The sequence below is a fragment of the Dermacentor silvarum genome, chromosome 9 (assembly GCF_013339745.2).
Source record: "Dermacentor silvarum isolate Dsil-2018 chromosome 9, BIME_Dsil_1.4, whole genome shotgun sequence".
Lineage (NCBI taxonomy): Eukaryota > Metazoa > Arthropoda > Arachnida > Ixodida > Ixodidae > Dermacentor > Dermacentor silvarum.
Genome location: NC_051162.1, coordinates 18,673,719 through 18,697,058, shown reverse-complemented (window position 1 = coordinate 18,697,058; position 23,340 = coordinate 18,673,719). Strand labels below are relative to the sequence as shown.

At 42.5% G+C, this 23,340-nt stretch overlaps 1 pseudogene; it reads left to right on the top strand.

Moving 5' to 3' along the window:
• The first annotated feature begins 18,064 nt into the window (after positions 1-18,064).
• On the top strand, positions 18,065-19,460 carry LOC125940335 (uncharacterized; annotated as a pseudogene).
• The last annotated feature ends 3,880 nt before the right edge of the window (positions 19,461-23,340 follow it).

The following is a 23,340-nucleotide window of genomic DNA, read 5'->3' as shown; positions in this document are numbered from 1 at the left end:
CCTTAAAATTGGTTTTGGCTCATAGATGTTCCGTATAAAGTCCAAGGGCGATAACGCCGTTGCCGCGCCGCATGCTGTGAAGTGTGAAAGCGTGCGAGGGGAGCCGATGACCGTGTCCAAATATCGCGCACGAAAGAAAGGCAGAGAGAAAGTGCGCCTTCTTCCGTTGCGCTCGAGGCACCGGCGAGGGATGGCGGGCAGCGTTGTGCTCTGGCATCAACTGCGTACTCCGTGGCGGGATGCGGTCCCGCAGGCGGTATCTTGAAAGCGATCTTCGTTGGGGGCAGAGTCTACGCAGTGTAGGTGCGTCGGCGGCTCGTAGCTTTGTGCGTGCTGTGTTCTCGGCGCTTAGTTTGCGTTGAAGCGATAGACAACCGCATGAAGGTCACTTGGCTAGCTTCTGCAGCGGCACTAAATTCCTCACGCCAGCATTTGACAGCGCGTCCATGCTAATCGAGTGTGATGTGATCATGTTTGCCTGTGGGTGCTGACACCATGCTTGTTAATATAGTTAATGAGCGAATGTTTACAAGTTTATACGGACGATAAAACTACTATTCTTACTTTGTATAGCTGTCTACTAATTTGCTATCTATCGCAATCGATACTTCAGCTGTCGGGCTTAACTATTTTTTCACACGTAAGAATTAAAATAATATTCTGTGTAGTTCAACACCACTCCCATTTCTCAATTCTTCCCGTTTCCCGGCTCTTACGTTATTTATTTATGGTCCCGCGAAAAACGCATCAGCGGGATTCTACTGTATTTTGTGTAATGTAACAATGACAGCAACGCTCAATGCAAACCCCACAGGTGACAATTTACCCTTTAGCCCTCTTTAATATTTTTTTCATTACTTTCTACACTTCAATTTCAACCACAGCTAATTACCCCTACGCTTTCTTTGGCTTCACTGCCTGTTGGCTTTATATGGTTGCGATTAACGAAATTCGAGCCCCTGTGTTTCCCTTCGACCCTCGTTCAATGACAGTAACGGAACACAACAATATTGTCGAAATAATAAATTGCCGTGTTTAAATTGAGAAAACAAACTTGCAGACTGCCTAATGGTGAGGCACCTTATTGAATTAAAACTATTGAGCAGTAGTTAACTACTCCTCAAGATTATTCAGAAAATTGTTCCTAAATTTCCATAGAAACTGTACCTCCCTGCAGAAAAATTGTCAGAAAAGTCATCTCTTGCATCTATCTGGCTTTCTCCCTGTAGACTGCAATTAGTATCATTATCCATTATATTCGGAATGAAAAGAATGAAACATGCTGTGTTACATGCATAGCTGAGGTGGTTTACAAGATACCGCTCTCATGGGGCAGATGCTATATTGGTCAGACTGGAATGTGCCTAAATGATACACTGAAAAAACATTGTGCGCATGCAGCAGCGGCAAGACCAGGGGCGCTATAACGTAAAATGATTGCAAACTATATTGGTTCCAAACTCCGGACGTCAAATTTACGTAACTACCGACGCAAGCATCGGGCGGTGACCCGCAGCGTTGTCTGAACAACCCAATCACTCTCCTCGTTTATAGCAGGTCACCTTTGTTCGCTTTCAAAACCAATAACATTGTCTACACTCACCGGTTTTTCTTAACTAATTGGCGGACAAGAGACGAGGAGCACGCTCTAGTGGAGAGCGTTTCGATAGGGCCGAGCCAGCTCAGTGAAAATCGATAACCGCATGAAGAGGGTGGTGCTGGCTTCTCCGATTGGTCCGCTTCGCCTTACTTGCGGTGGCTGATCGAAAATCGCGGCGGCATGCAAGGGACAAATAAGAATGCCGCTAAAACGGATTCTCAGCAAGGAAGAGTTGGCAGAGCGATGTCGTCTGCATGCCGAAAGGGCTCCGATAACGTTTTACTTCCCCGCAAAACGGTTTATCACGTGCAAATAAATACATGCTCACCGGCAGGTGCGAGTAGCGAGGGCCTGAGCGATCGGCGGGCAGCCATCTTCTATTCCTTTCGGAACGGGGTAGTCTGTGGCTATTCAGAAAAATTTTCACTTTTGTTCGGCATATTAATGTATTTTTTTCGCGTACACGTCCCTTTGACGTGGTGAGTTTTCGCGGTTTTGTGAGGTCGCGTGACAGAGAGGCGAAGTGGGCGTAGCCAGAAAACATTGGACCAATAGCAGAGGGCTAATGGTGAAAAGGCGTCGAATCAGGAATTATGACTTTTCTTTTGTGCGGTTGAATCATGCATAATGTGTGTGTGTACACGCTATATCAGATGGGGAGCTATCACGGTTTTCGCGACGTCGTGTGACAGACAGGTGAAGTTGGGAGTGGCCTGAAAATGTTTTGACCAATCGTGGAGGCTGATTGCAGAAATTGGAATCAAAACAGTTTGTAATCATTTTACGTTATAGCGCCCCAGTACACCTAGACGATCCCTGTGAAAAATCTCAGGGTAACTATTTTTTATAATACAGCTTCCGGTTTAAACAATATAGCAACAAATTTCGCTTCAATGCATTGAGCACCAGGAAGGAAAGAGATCACTGCATTAGCACTGCTGCTGTTGGTATAACAAAGAAAAAAAGCGTTTAGAGGATGAGTGGCACATATGCATGGCGCTAATGTAGTTTGTTATGGTTCTTGCTTATACTCTATGTCAGTAGTTCCTTGCAGCACTGTGGATGCTGCAAGACTCCTTAGCCAGTACGAAAGCCGAATTCCACTCATAACATTCATACACGCTGCATCGTCTGCTTACCATCTTCTCGATGGGCGCATTTATGCAACCAATGTTCTGGCATTGTAAACATAAGCTGTATTTACATGAATGCGACCCTGGGGCTTCACTTAATCCATACGCTTTTTCAGCAGTTCCTAACAGCATCCTTCGTCCATACGTATTAAGAGGAAATGTCCTCATAAATGTTCACCCATGCTGCATCATCTGCTTGGCACCTATTTGACGTTCGCTCGCCACTGTCACCACATACCATCAGAGCAGAGGGCCAGTAACAAAGGCGAATTTGGATCGAAGTGGGCAGTCTGACCTGTATGGGCAATGCCATGTTCCGGCATAATCGCACATAGGGTGGCTATTATGGTTATACTGGCGGTAACCAGCGCAGTTACTGGCGGTATATAACGTGCATGCACAAAGGGCCCAACATGTCACATGTTGCTGTAGCTGATCATGTGCCTAACAAAATTGAAACTTTAATCGGATAGTTATGCCCAGAACTATATTCCACTGGGCAATTACATTGCCTGTGTACATCTCCTACCTTCGGCAGCTCTGCAATGTACATGCGAGATAGACGAGAGATTATGTATCCCTGTGAGAATTAGCTCCTAAACCAACCCTGAGCTTTGAAATTTGTTATACAATGGCAGTTGTGCAAGAGTGTACGATAAACATACAGCTGCAAGAATTTTTCCAAACAATGCAGTAATGGCAATGTTACATGCATTTCATTAACTATGCGACTGCCATGCTTTATTTCTTGCTTGCCTTCACTACTGTCCTCACAAACACACTCACAAATTTCATGCTGGGCAGCAAAAACTACAGGTCCTGTCAACCAAGCAGAACATAGACCCAGAAGGGCTCCTCCAATGTCCGCCTCTGCATGACATTGACTGAATAAAAACTTCATGGAAGAATCAGTGGTGCACAATAGGCAAGCCTTTCTTAAACACACAGCTGGCTTTTTGTCACGGCACTCTCATTCCATGTAAATTTACCTATCAACATTTTTTATGACTGCAAACAAGAAAATAGAGCCAAGGGAGAGGAGAAGCCGCAGGGCTTCCACGAAGCCATAGTGCTGCTATGTTGGCGAAAGGTGATCGTCGCGAGATTCGGTACAGGGTATGCATAGGGTGTTTAAAATTTCATTAATAATTTGGGCCCTCTAAGCCCATTTTTGCTGCAATTCAATGTGTGTCAGCTTTGTGTCTAGTTTTATTTTACACTAATAAGCTTCTTTTAATATTAACTACTTGCAAGTGCTTCATATTGATGTTTTATAATATATTACCCTAGTTTTATGGGCGAGCTAGAAGTGATTACGCTGAACCTAAGTAACGGCTTGCCATAGTAGGGCTTAGTAGTTGCAAGGACTAACCAACTATGTTTATGTAAGCAGTTTCCCATGGGTAATTAAACAACGGCAGTATCCTCTATAGTGTGGCCTAACTTCGATGGGCGTTATTTGAGCATGGGATCAAATATGGCTAGTTTGCTTATGTAACATGTTAGTTAAAGAGCTGATTAGAAGCACAGTCTTGACTTTAAAGGGACACTGATACTTTCAACACTCCCGTAAAGATTCATAGTTTGCCACATATAATTGTCACAAGGAGAAGTTGTATTACCAAAAACACCTTTAAAAGAATTTCGTAAAAATTTTATATGAGTCACGATATTAAACCACACACATTTAAGCTTCAATGAGAAGCATGTGCGACAACAATATTTATTTTTATTTATTTATTATTTATTTATTTATTTATTTATTTATTTATACAATACTGCAGGCCTTGGCGTGGCCCAAGCAGGAGCGGCATACAATGATAAAAAGAGATAATACCAATACCAGACGTAAATTAAGAGTGCGCAGAATACCAATCCAATCCATCAGCTGCGAGTACAAAGCACGGAAAAGAACACTTGCTCGTGTAATGAAGAAATTTCCAAAACAAATAAAGAACATGTTTATAAATGAATCAATACAATTTAAGCGAAGTAAAAGAACAATAACGCAAGGATCAACTTCAGCAATCAATTCACAAGAGAGCAACATGTCAATAATTGAGATTGTCAAGGGAATCAATACTGGTTAGTAGCGACTGAGGTAAATTGTTCCAATCCGTAATAGTGCGTGGGAAAAAAGAATACTTAAAGACGTTAGTTCTGGCATTATAGGGAGTTAAAGAGTAAGCGTGGCGATGCCGTGTTCGGCGTGCAACCATTGGCGTTACATAAGGCTCTGGGGTGAGGGAAAGGAGGTTATTTTTAAGAAGAAAAAGAAATTTTAACCGCTGGATTTTTCTTCTTATTTCCAGTGTTTGGATACCAAGGTCTTTAATTAGTGCTGTCGGGGAATCAGTCATGCGGTACTTTGAGAAAATAAATCTGATTGCTTTACGCTGAATTCTTTCTAGTGCATCAATGTTAGTTTTGGTGTAAGGGTCCCATACTATGCATGCATACTCAAGTTTTGGTCGTATTAGTGATGTGTAGGCTAAAAGTTTAGTTTCAACGGGAGCTAGCTTTGATTTATGACGTAGCAGACAAAGTTTACGAAAGGCTGAGTCACATACGTTAGTAATGTGAGTATTCCAGTTTAGGCTATTTGTTATTGTGACGCCAAGATATTTATATTCCCTCACCTCGGTTAGCGGTACAGATCCTAGGGCATAAGGAAAAGATAGGCTATTTAATTTTTAGTTATTTTCATGTACACTGACTTATTAGCATTTAGTTCCATATTCCAGCGACTGCACCAACAAAGAAGATTTTGAAGGTTATTGTTCAGGGTTATCTGATCACCTCGGCTGGTTACTTCACGAAACAGCACACAATCATCAGCGAATAATTTTATTTGAACGGGTTCAGTGATTACGCTGGTAATATCATTAATATATATTAAAAACAATAAAGGCCCTAGAACGCTACCCTGAGGGACACCTGAGGTAACTGGCAGTTCACGGGAATTGTAAGTGTCAATGCTTACAAACTGTTGTCTGTTCCTTAGGTACGCTGAAACCCAATTAATAATGAAACAAGGAAGGTTAATTAATCGAAGTTTTTCAATCAATTTTGAGTGCGCAACAAGGTCAAATGCTTTCCTGAAGTCTAAAAATATTACATCTACCTGGCCGGATTTGTCTAAAATACTCGCAAAAGAATGGATAACCGATGTTAATTGGGTGACAGTGGAAAAACCCTTTCGAAAACCATGCTGCGAAGGTGAAAGAACGTTGTTATCATTTAGGAATTTAGTAATGAAGTTAGCTATGATGTGTTCTAGCATCTTACAGCACGATGACGTTAGCGATATTGGGCGATAGTTACTTATCAGTGTTAGGTCACCCTTCTTCGGTACTGGCACTACACGTGCAGTTCGCCAGTCAGTAGGAAGGGTTGCTGTGGATAATGATGCACGAAAAATAATAACAAGAAACAGGGACATCATTTCTGCGTATCGACGCAGAAAAACGTTCGGTATGTTGTCGGGACCAGGGGTAGATTTGGTTTTCAAGTTAAGGAGCATGGAAACTACGCCAGGTACAGATACAAGCTCCGGGTTCACACCGAACATTGAAGAAGAAGGAAGCGCAGGGTCATTTGTATTGGTAAAGACACTGTGGAAGTATGCATTGAAATGTTCCGCAATACTTTGCTTTTCGACGATAAGAATGCCACCATCAACTATTTGCTCCACTGGTTTGTTTTTTTTACTGAGGAATGCCCAAAATTTTTGTGGCGCTGTGCGAATAAAATTGGGTAAGATATGATTAAAATACCGCCGTTTCGCATGCCCAATAGACGAGCTCAACGTAGCTTGCGTGTTTTGGATTTTTGTTCTAGGGGCGTTCTTTCGTCTCCAGCGTTTTATTTTTCTTTTCAAGTGAATGACTTCTCGCGTCACCCAAGGAATAACTTTCGCCGTTTTCTTTGTTTTGCTTGGTACGTAATTTTGAATACAGTATGTGCAAAGTTCCTTGAACCGGTCCCAAAGTTCTGTAACGTTGCTTCCTTGAAAGCTGCTAAGGTGAACATCTAGATAATCTAAAATAGTTTCGTCCTGGGCACGCGAAAAGTCCTTCACTAAAACACTTTTCGTTTTACTCGGATTGCATTTTTCCAAACTACATGAAAAGCACACCATTTCATGGTCAGATATGCCGTGTTCTACCGACACTGAAAAAGTTTCGATTGTTCTACTGGCAAACACAAGATCAAGTACTGATGACGAGGAACTATGCACGCGCGTGGGTAAATTTACAACTTGTTGTAAATTGTGGCATAGGATTATGTCACGCATATAGCTGACATGGGGATATGTGTGTATATATGACATGTCAGCTATATGTCACTGACATGACATATAGCTGACATAGCTGACAAGTTCTACACTGGAAGAAATACGTTCCCAATTAACTCCTGGAAGATTAAAGTCTCCTATTAAAAAATTGTTTTGTGTACGAATGACGTGATATGCGCACACAAATCACTCAGAAATTGGGATGGTGAGCCGGGCGCTCGATATACTGCAAACAACAGGAAAGATTGTCCCCAGCAAGAAACCTTTATGCTAATAGTTTCTATATCGTCAGCCTGACGCAAAAGAGTGGCTGATATATTTTTTTAAGCAGCACAGCCACCCCGCCTCCTCTGGTTGATCTATCGCGACGAAAAACATGATAACAAGGCGGGAACACGTCTTCATCATTGATTCCGCTGTGTAGCCAGGTTTCGGTTAGAATAACTATGTGCGGACTATAGCCCATGATAACAGCCTCGAGTTGATCAGATTTGTTGACAATGCTACGGGCATTGATATTTATTATTCGTAGTTCTTTATTACCGAGGGTTTGAAGTCAGTCTTTCTTAGAATTGTTGTACTTTCCAATTTTTACTCTAGTGTTTTCCGTGTCATTCCAAATAAAAAGGTTGGCATCTATACGAAGTTTCTCGTTGATTAAAGCGACTTTCCTTTTTTGTTGTCTTTCTTCTGAAGCACTCTCCCACAGAAGTTTACGCTTCCTGAGTGTGTTTGGCGAGTAATCATTTTGTACAGATATACCGGTACCTTTCAATTTGTAAGCATTCTTAATAATTTGCTGTTTTCCTTCGTAAGCTTGAAAGTACAAGATGACTGGTCGGGATTTACGAGGCCTACCAAGGCGATGAATTCGGCCAACTGACTGGCATGCTATTTCAAGCCTAGTGGAGAAAATGTCGGTTAAAACTTTGCGGCGCAGCACTGCCTCTGTCTCGTCTTTATCCTCTGATACGTCAAATACCACTAAATTTGAACGTCTACTCCTGTCCTACAAATCAGTAATCTTGGCCTCCAAGGATTTTACCGTGCGTTCAAGGCTGTCCACGCGTGCGGCTTGCTTTTCTATTTCTGAGAAACGAGCATCCCAATCTACAAGACGTTTTTCCATGTTTGTTTGTTGATTGCGCAGCGCCGCTACATCCTCGGCTAACTTATTCTGACCCAAAAGTATTTTTCCAGCAATTGACGAGTACTAGAGTCATCTGTGTCAGGGCCGGGATTTAACTCAACGTCTCCGCACAAGAGAAGCAAGCACATACAGTACACATCATATGCCATTGCGACACAGTGCTGTGGGCACGGCAAAACCAAAAGACAACGACAATCGCTCTTTAAGGAGCTGTAGTAAGGACTAACCTGCATATTCTTTTCTAATATACAACTCAAAATACTTAGAAGGTGGTAATGAAGCGCCGTGCTTGAAACACAAGCTTACCAAGGCAGTCACGCGACTTGGCCAGCTCCAACTCCAGCTCTGCTTTTTCTTTTTCAAGTTGGCTTACCCTGCCCTCCAGGGAAGCCAGCTTGATGGCGCAGTTGCACCTTGGTTCCGGCAAGCATTAGTAGTAGTAACAGGGTGTGAAACTTTAAATTCTTAAACTTTTGATACGTCACTTTGTTTGGTACTGTACTACAAACTTGCTAACATGCTCAAATAACTTTGCTCTTTAGTGCTGCTTTCAAACCCTGCCCATATACCAAAGACAATGATGTATGCACAAACTCTTATTTTATTTCATTTACTGGGCATTGTGCAATCTTCAAAGTAAGTATACCAACACGATATAGCAGAACACAAACAGCACTTTGTTCCCTTTCACATGACTCAAGTTTTTCTTATAATGTAAGCAATAAAAGTAATATTTACCACCGCCTCGCTTCCCAAGGCTGAATCATCAGATGCAGCAGCAGCTGCCATCCTGGCCCTCTTTCTTTCTAACACAGTGAGCTTTCCTGCAAAGATGTCCATCAGTATAATTACACAATGTAAAGAGCAAGACTGCTGCAACTCTGCTGTGCTAACAATAACTATAAAATGACAGCAGCAGGACAAGTGCTGCACCATGTTTTTATGCCTGTCAACCTCTAATAGATACGAACCCACGTCTTCGGATTACGCTTGTGATGCTCTTACCAACTCAGCTACCGCAGTGCCATTTCCCCATCTACTTTCTGAGGTATCCGACAGCAATGACGCCTTCAGATAGCATGTGTGGGCTTATTAACCAGTTGCCTTCACCTAAAAAGGTCACATACACGCGACGCCTGCGGCAGAAAGGATGTTCCACATCTGCCGTCAAGATGGTGAGTGGCGGCGCTGGCTAACACTCCCAGGGTTAATTGTAGTAGCAAAACAAATACCTCAGAAAGTATAGACAGGAAATGGCGCTGCCGAATTGGTAAGAACATCGAACACGTAATGCTAAGACGTGGGTTCCTGCCCCAATTGTGACCAGTTTTTTTTTTCTTTCATAATAAGTACAATTCCCCCTATGCTATCCTTCTGATCTGTTTGTTGGCTTATGTCATGATATGACAAAAATCAGGCCCTTGGTTTCCTTTCTTCCTGTTGAGTACTTGCAATGTAACACAACTAGCCTTAAGAAATGCCGCACGCTGCAACATCATGCAAAAGGGGGACTACATGAAAAGAAGAACAAAAATTCAACTGCGGCAACAGCACTACACAAAGAATACACTCAGTGGCGTACTGTGCTTTCGCATGCCCACTGTATCTATACATGTCCTGAAATTGTCTAAATCACGGCGCTGTGTGTGCGTCAAAATTCTGTCCTTTTCCTGTCGTGCTGCATTGCGTTATCACATATCCTGAAGGCTAACTGTACTATAGGCTCACCGCGACCAAGCTTGGCTATATGCTTGATGAATATTAAACTGACTACTGCTTCACTGCAGGTACACAGAAGAATTTGCTAAGTGCAAGAGACAGGTGTCGAGAACTACATGCAGCTTTTGAGTTACATTGAGCTTTTCAGCGCACTAGAAAACAAAACAAATAGATGTGCACGACAGCTATTCAAACATAAGAGTGTTGTCAAAAATGAAATAAAAATTAAGGTAGAAGCCATCCTTAATGATTCTCTATGTCATGTGAAGCATTTCTGAAAAGTATAGATGATGCAAATGTGTGCTGGGAGTAGGGACAATATTATGACGAGAGTAGGACGACGCTGAAATGACAATGCAGGCAGGATAACCATGGTGTGACGACGATATGATGTCGGTGTGACAACAAAGGTGTGAAGACAAAGGGTTGACGACAGTGCAATTGCTACAACAAAGCGATGATGCCATGACGATAATGGTGAAATTGCGATGATGACAGGGTCACATATGACAATGCAGTGACAGCAACAGAGTAAAAATGGCAGAAAGATTACATGACAACTAAAAAATTATCCCAATGTCATGCAAGCAATTAAATGATGACAACAGCATGAAGACAGCTTGTTGCTGCTGGAGCTCAAGTCTTCAGTCACGTGCATTACCTGCCACTGCTGCCTGCCTTAATTCGCACTATATCCAATGTCTATGCTCTGTCTGGTACCGGCCAATCAGGCCACTTGAACTGGCATTATATCCAGTGTTTGTTTGCACTGTGTCTCATACTAGCCAATTAAGCTGCTTTAATTCACACTATGGTGTTCACACCATGTCCGGCGGCTTTTCGAGCTTCACCACCTCCAGATAGGCCAACATTTTGAGGACACATTGTTGCATCCTTGCTCTGACCTTGGATCTGATTAGGCAAACAAATGCTTTGTGTTTAAAAGAAGCAGGTGCGAGGAGCATGGACAGATACAGCTGTGTAAATTACACATATTCCCTATTACTGCTGCTGAATATTCAGTTAGGGTTGCTGCAGGATCGTTAGTATAGCTGACCAATGTTTTGTAAATGCATGGCCTTCTATTATCTATATGTTGGTACTCTTTCGGTACTACGATTGGGCTGATCAGGTCGTGCTGCTGTGAAGGCTGGCGCTTGCTAAAGAAGTGAAAACTTAAATGGAAAACAGGTCAACAGCTTGCCGATGGGATAATTGGTTCGTAATTCTTCGGAGAACCTTTGTGCTAGTCTGTTTTGCTAACAGGTCAAATGTGCCGGTTTATGGAAACAACCAAGATACAGCCTTGGTTCTGAATTCAACTAATTCGAGTAATCCAGTGTAACAATTAAACGCAGGTATTTCATTGAAAGAAAAGAAGTTCACATGAAAATGGAGGCTTAAGTGATTAACAGTGGTAAAACAAGGGACATATTATCGGCCATGCGTTGGGGTGAACACAAAACGCGATAATAAGACGTGCTAGAGCACAATTCATCGATTCCGAACTTCCTGCTGGATTGCATTCAGCTTCGACACGTGCCGCACGGAGCACACCAGTCTTTGGTCCAGCGAAAACAATAGGCGTGTATTGCACATGGGGGCTTGAACTGGGCCTCAGAAACAACGCGCGAGCGCTTGGCTGGAGATATCCGCGCCTTTTACTCGACTGGCACACTGGTGTTACCAGCAAGATTACGCGCCGCTGCTGAGGGTGCGTTCGATTAAGCGCGCGGCGGCGCGTAATCTATAACGCGTGCCAATAAAAGGCGCGGATATCTCCAGCCAAGCGCTCGCGCGTTGTTAACATATCCGAGGTTCGTACAGCACAAGGTGCAGCCATTTCGAACCACCAAGAAAAACAAAGAAGCTGTCGTACTCACCCACTGCTAACAGAGTCGCTGGCGCCGGGGGTTTCCCCTCCTGCCACACGATGTCCACAGCCGTTCCCGCCAGCCTTTCTATCGCGGCGGCTGGGTCCTCCAAATTAGCCATTCCTACAGCCGCGTCCGCGACGTTCTTGATGGGATAGACATCCCACTTATTCTCTGTAAGCCACTTCACAAACACGTGGTCCATGGCTGCAGTGTCCCGGAAAAACAAAACCACGTGTGCGTGCTGCGCGCGTAGAATGGCAAGGGCAAGAATCGCGTGCGCCCGTCTTATATAAATGTCAAAATTGCATTGGATCGGATTGGATCGGATCGGATTGGATTAATTTGATCAACTTTTTATAAGCAATATTGCCAATCTCGAAGGCTACGTTTTTACGTAGTATAGGTGCCAAAAGTGACTTCAAGGTTGCCATATTCTAAACATAACTTTAAGCGAACCAAAGCATGCAGTTGCGTAAATCAAAGATAATGAAAAGTCAATTTCGCTCAAGCTAAGCGGACTGAAAAACAGGCAAATACAATTTCAGCGCGCGCGCACGCGCGCTCGCATCTCAGTTTCCGTTTCCAGGAAGCTAAAACGCCAGACAGAATGCGCTCACCGCACTTGACATGAAGTACAGCTTCGAACAGCCCGTGTAACATTTTGTCGTATGCATTAGACATGACAAACCCAGACACGCAGAATTCACATATCTTTAACAAGGTGCGAAGTAAGGTATTCATCAAAACAGTGAAACGCTGATGTTTGAAACATAAGAAAGGTAATCATTCCTTAATCATCGATAAAAAATGCAAAACTCAATCATCAAAACACATGGGCACTGCACAAACATGCACACAATCTTACAGTACCTACAACACTTTGCATATACATATATAAAAATTAATTGAAAAGTTTGATCAGACTTTAATTATGATAGTTGTAAATTGTGGGACGAAAAGTATGATGAAATCGTATATCGCCACATACAGAAATAAAAAAGAATACTTCGGTAGGGCTTATGCACATTCTTCTTTCTGCAGAATATATATATATATATATATATATATATATGCTGTAAAAGAAGTCATGTTTGAATTCACGTACCCGTGTTTAACGTGAGTTACGGAGACTTGAAAAAAAATTGTGCATGTGCAGCAGATAGCAATTCTACTTCTTGAGCCGGGTCACATCGAAGAGGACGGCATAATGTAAAATTGACTAACGAACAAAGTTCACCAATCACCTTTAAATTATCTTAACGCACATATTCACAATTCAGAGCGCTGTACAGAACCTGCTGGCTTGATTGCTCTTGTTTATTGCAATAACTTTCCAGCACCAATAAGTTAAACACTATAAATATTAGGTGAAGAATTAAAAAAAGCTGAAACTTCAAACGCGTATATATATATATATATATATATATATATATATATATATATATAGGAGTACGGAAGTATATGATGCCCTGTCATACCGACCGTGCCAAACCCACCAAGTACAGATTTTTTATGTACAGATAAGAACATTGTAACTGAAGTTAAGGTCAAGGTCAATGCGGGGTATTGCCGTGGCCATTAAAGCAATCGCCGATATGCTGCAACAAATAAAAAGCGTGATCTAAATAAATTAAAATGCAATCGAGAGCGGTAGCAGTCAAATCGTATCTAGAGCCACTTTTTGTAAAGCAAACCTTATTTTCCTAGAAAGAGAAAATAACTAAGACTGCAACCGTTTCTTCTTTGTTTGTTGAAGTAACCAGTTTTCCCAGATTGTGACCTAATTAACCTCACACAGAATTCTCAAAGGCCTGACGATAGGCCTATCAGTGAACGAGCCCATGCCTGGCGCGAGTGATCGAGGCTTGCGGCTGAGCCTTACAGCCAAAGGAACTCGCGTCGCCGCGCGCTTTGGGAAAGAAGATGTATGAAAACTAGCGTCATTCTCACAATTTCCTTCCAAGTGAATATGGCTTGTGAACTCACAGGCTTCAATTCGCAAATGACAATACATGCTGTAATTATAGGCAAGTAGTTGGTTCATTTGCGAAAAATTCTTACTTGATTATAGAATTTAATTTCGTGAGCGAACAATTAAGATCGACCTGTTTTGTGGCGGACAAAAACCATCGCCTTCCCCCCAAACACTTCACTAAATTAATCAATCGATGCTTTGTGCCATTTGTGCTGAAAGATGCCGAAAAGAAAAAGGTACATCAAACACTTCACTTTCTTTCCGGATGTAAGAATAACGAGAGTAACGATTCCAATTCGATCTAAGTAGTTCTTGCCTCAAACAACAACTCATCTATGTAGCGGCTAAACCGCTAGCAAGCTTGTTTTCTTCCTTCTTTAGGGAAATGTCATATCTACCTTGTAAATGTGCTCACTGTTTGACATACGCGTTGTTTGTGATCAAGTGCCCAGCAAGAATGAGATGATCAAATATGTGACGATAAAGAGAAAGTGATTGTAGAGAGGAAAAGGTGCTATTTTCTGCAACCCTTTGTGCCACTCTAAGTTCGCATAGCCATTACTGCGCATTTTGCATGAGGAGCTAGGGCATCCCCGCTTTTATTATAATAACCACCTATGCCTTAGAGAAGGCTTCTCAAAAAGGAGTGAGGGAGCAGGAGAAAGAGAGAGATGCATCGAAACTAAAGCCGCAGCTTTCCCACTTCAGTTATCTTCTTTCTTTTCGGCCAACTAAAACCACCCACAAATAAACAAACGAAAGAGACATTAATGAGGAAGTGAGCGATTCTAACGCCATTGCAGTTTTGTGACTATTTTTCATTATGTTTATTTTGTCATGACCAGAAACGACTACAACGAAAGTCAGTATAAGCCAATCATGACCAAGCCAAGCCCAGAGTTGATTGTATAGGTGTTCCCATGCTGTTCCTGCAGGTGGTTATTGAAATTAAGCGTTACTGCTCCAATAAACAATCTAAATTCATCAGTCAATACTTTGTGTCATTTGCGCTGAAAGATGCCGAAAAGGAAAAGGTACTACAAGCAGTATCTGTACGATGCCACCTGCGATGTTCCAGTTCGGACGCTACATCGAAAAAAGAACGCGGCAGCAGAAAGTAATGCTTTTGCTGTTCCTAGTTCTTGCGACAGTAGCAGCAACGTAGCTCATTCGGACTCGGAAAGCGATACCGACACGACGACGGCTGAGCTTTCCAATGGAGACGACAATGAGATATGTAGTGTGCACTCTGACTCGGATCACTCTTCAAACCAAAGTTCAGACGGCAGCTGCACCTCGAGCGACGACGACTGCGAGCCAAGAGCCGACGAGGGTTCAAGAACTAGCTAACTGGTAAGTTTATTGCAGGAGGCCGTTTTGGCGACCTTTTCGGGACATAGAGGTTGAAGTTTCGAATGTTGGTTTTGTATTGGCGACGGTCTGTGTATCGTTTCGCAGGACAGAATGATGGGCTAATTCGTATTGCATTATGGGAGGTGTACGGCAAACAACGATCGCAGCGCCGCGTCTTTGTCTTTCTTGTCTATGTGCCCCGTTTGCGCTACTCATCTAAAGGGAAAGAAGTGCATAAAATTGCAATCTGATGTGGCAAGCCGTAGTGAGGGTCTTCGGAATAATTTTGGAAGCCTGACGTACTTGTTTAACGTGCACATAAATGTAAATACGCGACCGTTTTTGCATTGCGCCCCCACCGAAGTGCGGCCGCCGCGGCCGTCATCGAACCCGCGATCTCGAGCTTAGCATCGCAATGCCATAGCCAATAAGCTCCCATGGTGGCCACGCTCCACATCAGAACCTTTTCAGATTCCTCTGTGCCGTGAATACGCCACTCCCAATAAATGTTTGTCGGTCTGTGCCAACGTACTTGAGCCATGCGTCAACAGGGTGCTTGAGCTCTTGTCTCCCGTGTACTGTGCGTTGGGTGCTTGTTAAGTAACACCAGGTCGTCAAAATTATTCCGGAGTGCCCCACTTCAGCAACCTTCATAATTAGATCGTAGTTTTGGAATGTAAAACAAAGGCAGTGATTTTTTCCTTGTTTGCATGCTCAGTAAGTGCTGAAGAAATCTACCCATCACTAGGCAGTGTTCTTCGTCTTCTCACAACACCAAGATGCACACAGGCAATTCTTTTGTCATGCCACCGCTTCCATTTCCTGTTACATATTCACACATATTCCAAGGTCAAAATTGCAAAGATCAGCATTACTTATGCATGCACTCAAGTTCGTTGTTATTGCCTCGCAGAAATACATGTGCAAAGCTTTCTGAATTCTTAATAATGCTGTGCGAGCATTGGCCGCATGGTGAGAAACTGCGAAATCTGCTAGTACACACATGCACCATTCCAGTGCGAGCATTGTCTGCCGCAGTTCTTCCTTTAGAAGAGCACATGCTCTGCGAAAGTATTTATGCTGTCCTGTTTACAAAAAACACCACTGTGAAGTAGGTGCATGAATAAGATGTGCTTTAAATTTTTGCTGTGTATTCCATGAGCCCGCACTTACTGCGGGTGTGGTAATATTCCTCTTAACAGTGCTGCGAGAAATTTCGGAAAGAAAATTATAATAAAGTGCAGAATTTTTTGAGACAGAGATACTTTGCAAAAAGTTTTAGACAATCTATGATATGAGTTATAGCTATTTAATTTTTACTGGTCATATAGAAAAGAAAATAGCAAAAGTGATGGTGTACTATTTATTTTTCAAGATTGCAAAAACTGGAAAGTGCATGATGAGTCAACTTGTTATCAGCACCCAAGGACACTTGTGATGAGTTCCTCTGGTGAAAAAAAGGCCATTGCTGCTTTATATTTTGGGTTTTGTTAATATTGTAACATTTATTAGGGCTTAAAGCTTAAAGGTTTTCAGTGGCTTGACCTTTCTTTAAGTTAAACTTCATTGAAATTAGTTCATTGATTGCCTAATATGCATGAAACACGTCTGTTTAATGCATACTTAAAAGTTAGACATCAGAGCGAGATTCCTCTTATAATAATTTGTCATTACAGGGCAGTGCATTTGTTCAATAATCTTAAGTGTTTTGTATACCATGCTAGTAAAGATAGGATTTTCAGAATAGGAAAGCCACTTCACCTTAGTACTCTGCCTTCATACACTGATTAGCATGTTTTCATGGCACTACTAAGATTCTTGTGGCCTGCAACTGGGCAAATGCTATATACTCAGTCTGCATGTAACCAGAGATTCTTATCATTGTACAAATTTTTTTTCAGGAAGAGCCCTTGTACCAGGATGCGAAGCTGTCCAGAGGTCAAAGTCTGGTCATGATGATGGCACACAGCCTGCGGCATCATTCTTTCAAGGAAGCTACAGAAAGCCTCCTTCAATTGATTGACGCCCATATGCCTGAAGGCACTCTTTTCCCAAAGACTAAGTTCTTGTTTTTTAAGAACTTCTCCTCCTTGTATGAGTGTGAGCGTGTGACTCATGCATATTGCTCCGAGTGCTTAGAATACATCACTGCTCTTTCATGTGCAACAGCTGAGGTACAGTGCTCTAAGTGCTCGCTCATTCACAAGGTTGAAGACCTTTTAAGGAAAGGTTCCTTTTTTCTAACTGTGGACATTGACAGGCAGGTTAAAGAGTTGCTGTTAAGTGGAAAGACATCTCGTTACCGCACTGAGGTTCAGTATGATGTCAGTGACATAACTCAGAGTGCCTCATACAACAAATTATCTATGACAGGAGATGACTTATTGTAACCTGGAACACTGACGGTGTTCCGCTGTTTGAGTCTTCGGGACACAGTGTGTGGCCTGATAGTGATAGGACAGAGTGTGTGGCCTGATAGTGATAGGACAGAGTGTGTGGCCTGACAGTGTGTGGCCGGAAGTAAATGAACTTCCGTACAAAGAGAGAGTGAACAAGCTGTTGTTGTGTGGGTTGTGGTTTGGGGCAACGAAACCAAGAATGAATACCTTTTTGAGGCCATTCACACAAACAATGAATCGACTTTCTTCAGAAGGATTTTCTTGGTTTGATGAAGGATGTTCTTTGAGTAAGACATGCCGTGTCTACCCCGGACCATGCAGTGTGGACACAGTTGCACGCTGCATGCTCATGAACATGACCCAATTTAATGATGCTTATGGCTGTGCTTGGTGTGAGCACGCTGGAGAAGTTGTGACAAAGGGTAGAGGGCACGCAAGAGTTTTTGCAATGCAAGAGCCTGCACCGAAATTAAGAACAAATGAAAGCTTCTTGCATTATGCTCAGAAGGCACCGAGGAAAGGGGAACCTAGCCGAGGCATTAAAGTCCAAGTATTCTTTCTTTTACGGCATTTTTTAGCTTTTCCACCTCATTTGTTGTTCACTACATGCATGCGGTGTGCAATGGCTTTGTGAGGACTACAACATTTATGTGGTTCAACAACAAAAGGCACAGTGGCTGTAGCCTCCGGCGTCACCTTCCCCAAATTGATGAAAAGCTGAAGCAACTAACTCCAGTTTGGGAGATGAATCGCTTGCCACGATCGCTCACTGAAATGAAATTCTGGAAGGCATCTGAGTGGAGAGATTGGTTACTTTTTTATTCTCAACTTGTATTGAAAGGCTACCTTCCAAGTAATTGTTACAGGAACTGGACCAAGTATGTTGGCATTATGCATCTTTGTTTGCAGTCTACTGCTCCGATGGACAAAATTGCAAAGGTCAAAAAACTTCTAATAGAATTCCCTTAAAGAGTATGAAGAAATTTATGGAAAGGGGAGTATGACATATAATTCCCACATCCTCATTCACATGGTGGACAATGTCAGGCAATGGGGACCACTTTGGAGCTTCTCAGCCTACCCCTTTGAGTCTATGAATGGCAAGCTTGTGCGTTTTGTGAATGGGACAAGATTTGCGCATTTGCAAATCATTGAGAAATTCTGTATTTTGCAGAGTTTGCCGCAGGTTTTGTCTGCAAGTATGCATTGGCGGAAGGAGGACTTGAAGTTTTTTGTTAAGTCCTTGCTGAAAGGTTACAAGCTAAGAAAGACGTGTGTTCAAGTTGGAAACATATTAGTTTTTGGGAAAGGAATTCAGGATGGGACCAGCAGGAAATACAGAAAGGCTACAGCGGGCACTTTCACCGATTGTGCAGCTGCTATGGATAAGTCGAGAAGGAAAAATTCTTATATTTTGGCAAATGGCAGTGTCTTTGGGCATATAATTGAAATATTCACTAGCTGTGAAAGCCAATCTTGTAGCGATAGTGACCATGTACTCTTTAAAGTAAAGAAATTGCTCGTGAGGAATGTTTTTTTAGCTTGCGTTGGTGACAGCAACACTGTTCGTTTTGTAAATGTGGAGGAAACAAGCGAACATGCCTTTGTACGAGCTTCTGACGTGAAAAAGTGTATTTTTATGTGTTGTGCTGGCATGACAGTCTTGTCTGTAATACATGAGGAGTGTATGTTAGAATCCAATTAAGATAGGCAATTACTGTGAAGATGAACTTGCCCAGATTGTCGACCAATGTGTTGTCAAAAGCCAGTGCTGCTGCAAAGTCTGCAAGTAGTTGTCGTGTTTAGCAGACGAAATGGCAACTGTATAGTTAGAAGCACTTTTCTTTTGCCTCACACTTGAAAAAATGCACTTAAAGAGACCGCCAACTTTCTGGTACCGGTGTTTTTTCACTGCAAGGTCTACCATCTAGGGCATTGGTTGGCAAAATAAACGAAACTCAGTGAAGCTTGCTCATAAGCCAGCATTTCAATTTTTTTTCAAAAGGGGTCCCTGGTTTCCAGTGATTTGAACAATCAGTTTTCCTGGTGTATATATATATATATATATATATATATATTTAAGCCAGTGCTCCCACTCCTGCGCCAGATTGCGCCATACGAGATTTCCTGTGCCAGCCTGATAAAAATGCACGATTTTGCGCCAAAGTGCGCCAAATTAGCGCCTGCGCATTACATGTGTGGCCGTAGTGGCCCGCAGATGTGCGTAGCGTGCATGACTAAAGCAACTTCATAAATCGTACCACAACCGATAATTAGGGCTCGATGGGGACCGCCTGGGAGTTGGAAATATCCAAATTGGTCAGAAAATGACTGAATTTATTCCGCCAGTGGCTAAAAAAGACACTCTCGGTTGACCACTTTCGGAGACACGTTCACTTTCGCGAGATTTCGCGTCACTAACGTCAGCGTCGGCATACTTGGTAGTGTGCCAGGAACGCTATCATCCGTCAGCGTGTCCTGTTCTAGTCGCGCGAAATGTTGTGATCCTGGAAAGGGATCGTCCAAAAATAAAGCCGAAGTTTGTCAACGCGGTCCTGCGTGGATGTACGCTTGCCTGCGACCTGGTCAGTTCGTATCTCTACCATTGTTATGTTGTCACCACAAAAAATGAAAGTACAATTAATGCATGCACCGAATCTTCAACCTTTGGCAACTGGACTGTGATTTTGTAGCGATGCCTTTTCCGCTGCCACTCCTTGCGCTTCGTCAATGGTATATATGAGCGGCGCTCCGCCTGCATTATATGGTATCGGCCGGCAGAGAACAGAGGACGGTAAGGGCGGCATATTGAATCGAGCGGAATACATCACTGCAAAATCGCTGTGCAGGATTCGACCGCGCTACATAGCCGAATGACGGCGGTTCTTTTTTTCTTTTGAAACAGTCACTGTCCTCATTGGCGGAGACATCAAGGGTGTAGTCGGCACTGCTTAACTTAAGTCGCCACGACGATGTCGCTAGTTAACACGTCAATGAATAAACTCTGGACGCGCGGAGCCAACCCGAATGCACTCCCCAATGGCTTGCCGGAGTTCGCTTGACGGTTTGGGCGTGGTCGGTGCTGGATTTAACTAGGCTTCGCTAGTTTCGGTTTCCAGGAGGTGTCGGCAAAATGGCCGACCACCATGCTGCGGCGATGCCAGCGACGTATCAACGCCAAAATATAGGTATTACCGCTCAACTCGGCAGTCAAATTAGCAGGCAGTCGTGCAGGCGGACTCCGAATTATATAGAACTTCGTAATTTCGGTGGTACTTATACTTAAAATTTATGGGCCAGTGATGGTGCCTCAAAGTAGTCCGAATAATCGAGCTTGTTTCAATTGCTGGTGTCGAAATAATCGGTCGACGCCAGTTGAGAATCGGAGAGTTGATGAACAGAGGCTTCAACTTTACGAGGAAAAACAGGCCGTTGAAGAGTACCTGGTGTTGTCTGAAGCAATGACTGAGCGTTACGAGGGGCTTATCAAGGCTGGCCTGGCTCAGAATAGCAATGATGACATTGAGTCTGGCCAGATGTTTCTGACTGATGCTAGAGCCTTGCTGAAAATAGAACAAAGTGTCAACTGTCAATGAAAAAATCGTACGATGTAAAAGGCAACATCTGAGCAGCTTCACTCAACTTGCAATAAACTAATAACAGCGCACTGTGTGAACAGGTTTGTTGTCTTCATTTAAATTAAACGGAAACTCGTGTAATTTAGAGGCAAAGCAACATTGTTTTACAGCAAGCAATTCCTTTCCGGGAAAACGCTTGTCAATTTTAAGTGTTTGAAATAGCTGAGGACCTGTCCAGTAGCTGCAATTTATTAGCTCCAAAGTGCTCCGAAATCTGTATCTGGATGCTCCAAACTGCTCCAAAATTAAGATTTTGCTGCTCCACAAATTGCTCCAAATCTCACTTCGTCAGTGGCACCACTGTTAAGCTTCAAGGTGGATATCGTTGTCGTCATTTGTACATACGACTCATCATCATCTTTTGTCTCGTGCGGTGCTTCGTCTCTGCCTCGGGTGGCTGCTGAGAAATAAAGGCATCACATCGGTCGACGTCTAACAATATATATGTATACACACAAGAGAAACAAGTGATTTTGCTTGTTCAGTAGCAGTCTAGTCTGGTGCCCCTATGGTGTCCATAGCGGTCCTGGTCTGGCAAGCACTGGTTGAGCTTGCCAGACAAGGGTATTTCTGACAGGAATTCAGTGTTTGTGCATACTTGATGATAGTTTCGGTCATATGACTGTTGTGTAGTGCATCACACTTGTACAATGTTTGGTGAATGTGTATTTTATATTCCGTAGACCTTGACTGCATTTTTAATAAGCAGCCATGTCTCATGGTCAAGGCCACTGTGTCCTATTTTTTTCTGTAATGTTTAAAGTTTCGTGCTTTACTATATGCAATGTGTGCAATTTATATGTATTCGCTTCGTTTTCCTTTTCTTTTCTAGCTTTTCTTTTGTTTTCCTACATTGATATTACAAATGTGCATTCTGTGCCATGCTGCTGTCCGTCATTGTATTATGCAGGTCCTTACTTATACGTTCTCCATATATGAAATAAATTATTAGCTGAGGCAGAGTGCATTTTTAGTGCTCCTGCCTGTCTGTTCCTACTTTTGTAACTTAGTGAAAGGTGCTAAACACTTCTGGCATTGCAACAACGAAAACTATTATGCAGCCAAATACTGCATTACGATATGCACTATAGAAATAAAAATATTACTTTCAGTTGTAAACTTTTAAACATGGTTCCTTATGTTCTATTGTACACTGCAAAGTTGTTGTGAACAAGTTTTATATTCTTTTCTGTGAATTTGCATTCACTGTTATTATTTGTGTGCATTTATACTTGTTGGCAGTAGCCTGATGTGTTATTGAATGTCTCAGTATATTATTGGCTCCTTATGTCTTCTTTACCTTGATACCTTAATACTTTCTCTATTGTCTGAAAAAATAAATATTTATCTAATTCATGCCTCTTGGAGTTTGTCTACACAAAAATTTTGAGCTACAGTGGACTACTGTGGGTAAATCTGACTGCATGCAGAATTTATTTAGAGGTATACAGACCATATTCATAATTGCTAGTCTTTCACAGCTTGCACAGTGGTTTTCAAACTTGCCATTGTTCCACGATTATTTCCTGTGTATGGCACATAGCGCTCGACATACACTTTAGAGTTGTTCACTGCTATTGGCACATTTGCAGTCAATAATAAAGCCGTTTTAATTAGCATAGCATAAAACTAACTGCTAATGCACCGGTCATCTACAAACTTTTAAGCGACATAAACAGGTGCGTGCACTTCGCAGACTATAGCTAATTTAGCTGTAAAATGGGTGGAAACGGGAATGGCAAACAATAAATTGAAGGGGGGAAATAGAACGCTAATTAAGTTTCAGCATAACTTGGGGCTGCGTTTACTTTGCTGTACAAATGTGAAAAATGCCACAGAATTCAGCTGATGCTGCTGGTGATCGTGAGCCGATTTCTCTAGAAAGGTCGATCAAAGGGCACGCTTATAACCAGGGTAATTTGACAAAATTGTTGTTATGCATATCAAATGTTGAATATGCATACATTAGTGGATGCTGTTAAGAAAGGTGAGAATATATTAATCTAAAACGATCACTAGAAAAACTGAATAAAGTTGATGTGACCAAATTTTATGAATAAATTCAGCCTTTCGAAAGTTTCTCGCAGAGATTAATTGCGACTACGCATACCTGGGGTTCTTTAGACTGTGCACCTACACGACTGTATTCTTGCATAAATTTCGATCGTCCCCATGATAAAATGCTGTTGGCATCGAACC